Here is an 8,651-nt window from a genome sequence, read left to right as displayed (position 1 = left end):
TTTTTTTTTTTTTTTTTTTTTTTTTCAGGGCTCTAAGTCAGGATGCTAAGGATTGATCTTACTAGTTATTCAGAATCATGCTCATTTAAGACACAACTCACTGACAGTCTTAAGCTACCACAGTGCTTTGTCATTGTGGTCATCAAGGAGAGTTTAGTGTAACATTACTTTTTCATTGTCCAGTCTCCTTGCATGCAGGGTTCTGCTGTCTGCATGATTTTCAGATATGCATATTCTGATATTAACACTTATTTACAAACGTATGAACTACCCATTTGCCCCTATCTCATCAGCTAAATAAATATGTTTGACTTATAAACCTGCATAAATATAAATGAAAGAAAGGTAAGTGTTTTTGTGTAATATGGAAGTCCTTTTAGCATGTGATGCTTAAATTTTAGACAATGAGAGAATTTTAGCTCCGTAAGTTACTATCAGTACTTTGTGTAGTCAAGAAACAATTATTTGAGACCCTCCCTAGTGGTGCAGCTGGTTAAAGCACAGCACTGCAAAGCTGGTAGTGATCACTTTGGTGTGAGTTTGAACCCCACCCTGGAAGTGATCCACATGGCATGGCAGGCCTCTCCTGTCTTACCCACTGCTCCCTCAGCAGTGTACTTCGTCAATCTGCCTGTTTTGCTCCCCTCTCTGACTCTGGTGAATCCTCTCACTAACCCTTCCCACATCTGGCCTATACCCCAGTTCTTTTTTTTAAAGATTTATATATTTATTTATGCATACGGAACTGGGGTACAGGCAGGAGGTGCAGGGGCGGTCAGAGGATTCACCAGAGTCAGAGTGGGAAGTAAAACAGGCCAACTGACGAAGAACACTGCTGAGGGGAGCAGTGGGCGGGTCAGGAGAGGTCTGCAGTGCCATGTGGATCACCTCCGGGATGGGGATTGAACTCATGCTGAAGTAGCTTTCGCTTGTTAGTGCTGTGCTTTAATCCACCGCCACTAGGAGGCCTACCCCAGTTCTTCATGCAGAAAAAAAGAAAAATCATGCAGTAAAAATCAACTGTTTTATAAGATAGGTGGATCAAAAAGATATTTTTCTAAGAATAAGGGTGCTTTATGCGTCAAAATCTCACAAGTTTCTTAGGTTACCCTAATTGAGTAGTTTTTCTCAACTTTAGGGGGGAAATGTCCTTTGTCCATTGCTGTATTCCACCTTCATAATCTTGCTGACCTGCACAGAAGTGCCTCTTTGAATTCTTGATTTGGATGATGTAATGTCAAATGTTTGTTTACAAGTGAGCTCACCTCCAAGATAGGAGTCTCGACTACTTCTTATTAAAATCAGTACAGTTTTCATATTCTCAGTAGGAAGTGATCATATTCTCAGGTAGAATAAGGAACTGGTTTTAGAACTTGAGGAGGTTCGGAGTCCAGACAGACCTATGTGGAGGTGGTTGGTACTTTCACACATGGGCCTGTGTACTAAATATTAGAAGGGTAGAAGACATAGCAAATGAAAATTTTGTCAGTATAAATATTTTTGAGGGTTAGTTGTTAGAATGTTTTTTTCTTTTCTTTTATGATATGACTTAATGCTTTTGGCTGAAGATGTCAGTTATAATCTTGGTAAATAGACATGCCTAGACTAATTTCATTATAATAATACTGACCTGTGATAAAGCTATTTCAAAGTTGAAAGTATCAGTCAATGGTGCATTGGGTTGGCTGGAAAGACAGACAGCTAGAAGGGCTGATACTGTATAAAGCCTGATGGGCTTATTATTGAGGAGTACAGCAGAAAAGTGATCCAAGAGGAGGGGTGAGGAGGCCCCTGGGAGATGGTGTGGCCAAGCAGTTTGGTCTAGCACCATTGTCTTGCTGTCCAGCCACACGAGGCTCCTGGGAAGTTACTTTTTGAAGGTGTGTGGGCTCTGTTGGATATCTATCCTGTAGGTTGGCATAGAAGCTGTCAAACAGAGCCAAGGTCACCAGGGCATCTGTGAGAAGGTATCCCGGAGTCAGTCTTTCCTCAAATTCATAACCCCTTACTTTCCTTGTTATGTCTTACCCTTTCATTTCTCTTCACTAGTTCTAGAAAAAAATGAATCATTAGTAGAAAAAAAGAGAAAAAAAACAAGTCACTCTGTTAGTGTGGCTATAAGAAGACACTCTAAACACTCACGAGATTATAAACTGAGCCCCAGGTGGAAATTTCCTGTCTGTTAATGTAGCCTGGTGGATGACTGCCTGCACAGAAACACCTTTTTCAGCAGGTGACTTGGGGGAGGCCCCAAGACCTGACTCACACAACCATGTCCTGCATTGACATATAAAGGGACCCCTGCAGGCAGCAGAGTAACGACACAGTGAACGGATAAGATATTCAGTGAAAGAAGAGGAAGTGGAAGGCTGTGTGTGACCTTTGGAGCAATTGATTTCCCACAGCCCCCTTCAGTCTTTCTCAACCCATCCATAGTACAGTGGTTGCTTTGACTACCCAGTATGCCAAAATTTTAATTACTAAGAAAAGGAAGTAAAGTTGATAGGGTATTCTTGTTTAATGAAAAAGGAATAGTAAAGTCGATGTCTGGGTATGGGCAGCAGAGAAGAAAAGGGCCACAACCATGTGTGTGCTCCCTACTGTGGTCTTACCCCAGTAGCCAGAGGGGACTGGCAGAGTCTCACCTTTCCTTCCTTCCTCCCTACCTCCCTCCTTCCTCTCTACCTCCCTCCTTCCTCCCTCCTTCCTCCCTCCCTCCCTCTCCCATACTGATATACAACATGTTATGTGTATTTACAATTTAGAAGTATAGTTTCACATCTCTTCAAATATGTTACCATACCATACTTGCCACCAAAACACCCATAATACTCCATTACATTTTTTTGGTCCCCCCCTTCCCTTGGCTCCTTTCTCCTTCCCTTCCCCCTCTGCTAGCCTCAGTTTGCAACCAGATTTCTAGGTTTCTTCTGATTTTGTTTCAAGTGTTCATTTACTTTGTTTCACTACATGCCACATATAGGCATTCTTTATTATTATATTTTTACATTAGCCATGATTCTTCTTTTTTAAAAGATTTATTTATTTATGCATACAGGGGTAAAAGCCAGAGGTGCATGGGTGGTAAGAGGATTCACCAGAGACAGAGTGGGAAGCAGAACAGGCAGATTGATGAAGTACACTGCTGAGGGGAGCAGCAGGCAGACCATCGGAGGTCTGCTGTGCCATGTGGCTCACCTCTGGGGCTGGGGATCAAACTTAGGATGCAGTGCTGCATCCTAACCCATTGTACCACTGGGGAGAGCCAGTTATTATTGTTTTATTGAGGCTTTACACCCTTGTCAATATTTTCACAGTATAGGATTCCTCCTCACATGTATGGTCATTGTAGCTCTCCCATCACCAACTACTCAGTAATCAAGAAAGATAAATACATGTCATTTGCTGCAACATAGATGGAAGTGGAATAGATTATAAGCGAAATAAGCCAGGAGAAAGATAAATACCGGATGGTGTCATTTCTGTATGTATTATAGAAAAACAAAAAATGATAAAAAAAAAAAGATCAGATAATGACAAACATTAAAACCAGTCCTTGAAAGCTGCATTATACCTGAGGCATCCAGGAGGTGGGTGGGAAGGGGTGAGGATGGGGGGAAGCGGTGTTGAGCCCCATGACTGTGTTGGATAATTATGTGACGAATTACTGGTACTTTGGAATGCCTGACTTTTCTGTGAAGTGGGAATCTGTGATTTTTCAGAGGCCCCTGGTGAGCTGAGTCTTCCCTTAGACAAGGTAGTCTTCTGTCATGGTGTGTCAGCTCATGACCAGGCCCATTCTCCTCCAGGTCTTATACCTCAACACAGATATAGCTCAGTTAGATCCCTTTCAGCAACATTGAATTTGAGTAAGACCTGAAATTGAGAAGATTCTGACTGGAATGTTGTGATTAATCTAAAGTTATTTGGAGCCACAGGCTTAAAACAAAATCATTTTTAAGTATGTGAATCCTAATTTCATTTCCAATGACAAAAAACTATAACTGGTCTATCTATGTGAAAATTATTTACACACAGTCACACCTCTCCTCGTTCTCCAAGGTTAAAGTATTAAAACAGATGTTGAGGAAATTTATTCAGTGAGGAGTGTTGGTGGCCATCCTTGCCCAAGGTAGCAAATATGAAATGTGCACATGTTCCTTTGTGCAGACAAAGGTATGAGAGTTTTGACTGGGAAAGTAAAGGAAGTCTGCTCTGAAGAGACTTGACAGGAGTGAATAGGCAGTCAGGTTTCCGGAGAACTTGGAGTTCCCCTTCTGGCGTGTACTGTTTGTGACAATCCTCGCCTTCCTCCCATGTCCTATGCCTCTCCTGGGTAGAGACCTTCACAACACAGCTGTTTCTCCCCCACACTCCTACCAAAAGACTTCTCAGCCACAGAAGATACTTTTCATCCTCACTTGTGTGCATTCACAGCATCCTGTGCTTCTTAGCTCTTTACTCTCATCCTAATGACTCATTTGTTAGTGAATCACTGAGTGTCTATCTCCTTCTTTAGAATCAAAGCCCATGAGAAATCACATCACTCTTGCACTCCCTGAAGGATTCCTGATGCCCGGCACTTAGTAGGAGTCTAAAACTATTCCTTGAGTGTTTTTTTTTTTTTTTTTTTCAGTATTCAGGATAAGTTGACCAAAGTACAAAGGCAAATGTGCTTACTCCAGAGGTTAAAAATCTCTGTCTACTCACCTACCAGAACATCAATAAGATTGTCAAATAACTCTTATGCAGTTTCAGAATAAATACTAGTTCTCAACATGTTGAAAGATAAGACCTAGAAAGGACAGTTGCTTTCTTCTCTTACAAAGTGTCTGTTTAATGTCTTATACAAAACAAGTATGAGATTTAATTAATCAAACAGCTTTTTAAAAGTGCCTTTTTTGAGCGAACAGTCTGTTAAATGAAGAGGAAGGCGAATGCTTCCATGTTTCCTATATAAATTCCTGAAAGTGTTATTAGTCTGGATCCTGGCAGCTTCTGGGAAGCTCTGCCTTAGGCCAAGTCATTGAAGCCAATATCACTTGGGAGTTTTGCTCCTGATAACGATGATTGCGCTTTGATAATTCACATGGATGAACGTGGTGTGATCATTGTCATTAACAATGATTTAAACTTTTCTCCAGCCTATTCTCCCAGCGTTCGTATCTGTGTATGCACTTCTACACAGCTTTTTACTCTTGAATTTATAGACCAGGAATTTCTATGATTCCCTTGGGAATTTATGGGCCATGTCACTCCTAAGAGTAGCCCATTTCCCAAAAAGCTCGGGGTACACAAAGGTTGAACAATGAAAAATGCATTTAGTCGGTACTTTTTCTATCTCTATTAATAAATATATGGGAATATTTGGTTCTTTCTGTTGAGTCATCAGCTTTTTGTAAAGGTTTTTCAAGTAAAAAGGCAAAGCAGAATTACTGAAATGAAAAATTTGTATATTGTCATTGGATTGGATCTTGAAAAATAGGATATGGTTATGAAAAAAGTTACAGATTTGATTAGTGTTTATTTTGTTGAACATCTGAGAAGAAAAAATGACTTTGAGGGAAAAGAAATGAATGCATAAATAGTCTGCACAGACAAAACTTGTATGTGACTGACTTCTCTCCCCTTTTCTTATGCACTTACTACTAAAATTTAATCAGACTTCCCATTCCCTAGTTTATATTTCACAGAAAATATGTTCCAGTGTATATCATTTAACCCACATTGCAGGTTATTAATGAAACACAATTGTGAGCCCATAATGTCCTTATAGAATCAGGTGAAAAATACTACATATTCAAAAGAAAATAGGTGAAATTACTTTTTTACTATAATCAATATTAATACTGGTTCTGTGTGATTCTCTGCATTACCTTTTCACCATGAATTACTTCTAAATGCTTTTCTGAAAAAATAAACATACATGGGAGAAGTATTTAGATACTTCTTTTTTTGAATATCATGGTATTAGAAAAGAGCATAGATCACAAGGGGCAGCAAAAAAGATCACTGCCAGTAGACCATAGTTGAGGACTCACTCTGAGCCAGACCCTGGTTAACTGGTTATAGCTTAACAGTTCTGCATAGAGACACAAAGTAGTGCAATCACTTGCCCAGAGACACACAGTAGATCCAGAATTTACACTCTACAGTCCAGCTGTTAGAATACTTTTCACCTGTTTGTCAAGCTGCCTCTATAGGTTTTGACTCCTGGGACAAAGTTAAACTAATTTACCATTAGATTGTGAAGTGGGCAGATTTCTTTAAAACAATGACTTCTGACATTTTCATCGTTTATGGCTCTGAATTACTGTTCTTCACTGTGCTCAAGATTATAATTTTTGACACCTTAAATAACACATTTCTAGTATGGAAGGGAAATTGCATGGTGTCCCAAACTATATTGAGAGGTTAATTAGCACTTTAGGACAAATGAACGGCAAGTTACTAATCAGTGCAAATAAAATTAGACACAGGTTTTATAGCACAACCATGGATATCTTAGTGATATCGATTTTGTTATTTATTTCTCAGTGCTGAAACCTGTTAAGTAATCCAGTATGCCCTGTACATCAATTTAATTATTCTTTCGTTTTTTCCTGGGTTGGGAGAAAAACAACTCGCTTTGTTGTAAAAACAACAAGAAGTTGTTTTTAATGCACTTCAAAAATCAGTGATAGTTTATAAGGTGACACATTAATCCTAAAAAGACAGGAAATCGAGATGATTTTTGTCTGTGGGGTTTAATTTATTAAAATTTAATTTGCTCATGTGCTTTGCCCCAATAGCTCTGTGCTAGCAAACTAGCTATAATTAGATTAGCAGCCTGCTAAATGCTGGTGACACCCTGCGCCTCAGCGAGCATGTGCTGGATTCTGCATGAGCCTCTCCTCATTGGCTGCTAGCGCTGCTCCTCGCTGGCTTGATAGGCTTCCACAGTACTCTTTATGCTGCATTGGAGACATAGATACAGAGATACTCTATGTGTTCCTCCAACGGTGGAGATGCTTAGCTGGTAACGTTCAGAAAGAAGGTGAAGAAGAGAAGCCGTTTGTCTTTGTTACAGAGCACGCAGTCCCCTACTACCGCTGGCCGCAAAAGAAGATCCGGGAAGAAGTTTCAGTTCATGGTAATTACTTTGGCTCTTTATTTCATAGGAAAAACACAGCCATGCATGAAATGAAGCATGTTTGTGGTGTCATCTGTTTAATTTGATCTTGCTTTTATTAATATCATGCGTATTCCAGCATTCCATAGTAAAATATGCTTGCTCTCTGGAGCAGACTGGATTGGAAAACAGCAGCCCTCTTCAGGAAGGAATATTGTTTTTACCTGGATTCCAGCGTGCATGTGCTGCCAAGTGATTCTTATTGGTCCTCTTCTGTTTTGCAAAGCCCGATGTTATATCAATTTAGGTGTCTTTGAAGGTGCATTTCAGTGCCTGGTTTACTTTGTTGGCACTGAGTCCAGACTGCCCTGAATAATGAGCAATCAAGGAGAGTTCGGTGAAACACACTTTAATTAGGACAAGGCAGCGGTTCTCGGGTGTCGATGCAGGATCTTAGCAAAAAGTAATGCGCTATTGTTTCTTCAGAGGTGTATGCAGCCTTCATTTTGGATGGTTTTCTTTGTTCCACCTTTTGTAGTTTTTATTAAGCCATGTTAATATTGAGCTGGTGACATACTCCTTTCTGCCAAAAATATTTATAGGTCTGTCTTCAGCTGTGCCAGAGATTTTTGAGTCAGGGCTTTGTTTAATAAGGATATGGCTTTTGAAGTTGAAATGAAATTGCAGGAAGGTGGGGTTCTTCCCACTCTGACTATTTGATCACCTTTAAAGATTTCTGTGAATGGTTGCCTGATTTTTTCCCAAATCAAACAATAAATAATCCAAACTTCTAGAAGAGAGATGCTACATTCTGAAGGGGGAAAAATACTTTTAAGTGACCAAGCTTGAGCTTACAGAAATCCAAACAGATGTAATATGAATTACTGCTTCTCATTGTACCTTTTCGATAGAGAAGAGCCTCCTGCTCCCATTTAGACTTCAGACTCAAAAACTGATGGCTTCACTATATCAGACCATAAAGACCACAGAAACTTGGGTATTGAGTCACCAGTCACACGGCTGGCTGGCCGCCACCATGCGTCTGATACCTCTGGAAAGCCTCAGTGATATCTGAAAATAGTCAGGAGTTATTTCTCTGTTCTTGAAAGACCAAATGTTGCCATTCTAGTCTTTTGCTGAATAATAACTTCTGATTTAAAACTCCATACTGGGTAAAGGGGCTCCGTAGGTTTTTCGGTAAAGGAAAACTTGAGAATACTCACTGCTTCACACACTCCCTCTCCTAGATTCCCTCCCTATCCATCCTGAAGTGGAATGAATCATCCAGTGGAATATTTCACTCAAAATAACAATTTTCAGGAAAAAAATAAGGAATATTATGTAAGTTTGCCATTTAATAATGCTGCATTGCATGTAATAGGAGCCTCTGAGCTGTTCTTGCTTATACAGTTCTCTATGACTTTAAGCAGCCCGCAGTGTTTTCAGTTTTAGGATACCATGTGTGGTGAGAGGAACAAGAGAGGGGTCCTTTTCTGAGACCATTCACTTCCTCTGTGGGCTCCCTTGTGCATTCAGATTT

At 40.0% G+C, this 8,651-nt stretch overlaps 1 protein-coding gene across 2 annotated transcripts in view; it reads left to right on the top strand.

Moving 5' to 3' along the window:
- FAM110B (family with sequence similarity 110, member B) overlaps window positions 1-8,651 on the top strand; it is a 148,467-nt gene that overhangs the window by 73,366 nt on the left and 66,450 nt on the right. The window contains exon 1 of one of the 2 annotated variants that reach the window (XM_004679862.2): window positions 6,940-7,132. The exons of the other annotated variant lie outside the window; for it this stretch is intronic. The gene's annotated coding sequence lies outside the window, so the exon portion shown is untranslated. Of the gene's footprint in view, window positions 1-6,939; window positions 7,133-8,651 lie in introns of those variants that run through there. 2 annotated transcript variants of the gene reach the window in all.

This window comes from Condylura cristata, unplaced genomic scaffold (assembly GCF_000260355.1).
Source record: "Condylura cristata isolate star-nosed mole 26May11 unplaced genomic scaffold, ConCri1.0 scaffold00009, whole genome shotgun sequence".
Lineage (NCBI taxonomy): Eukaryota > Metazoa > Chordata > Mammalia > Eulipotyphla > Talpidae > Condylura > Condylura cristata.
This window is presented reverse-complemented; position numbering and strand designations above follow the sequence as displayed.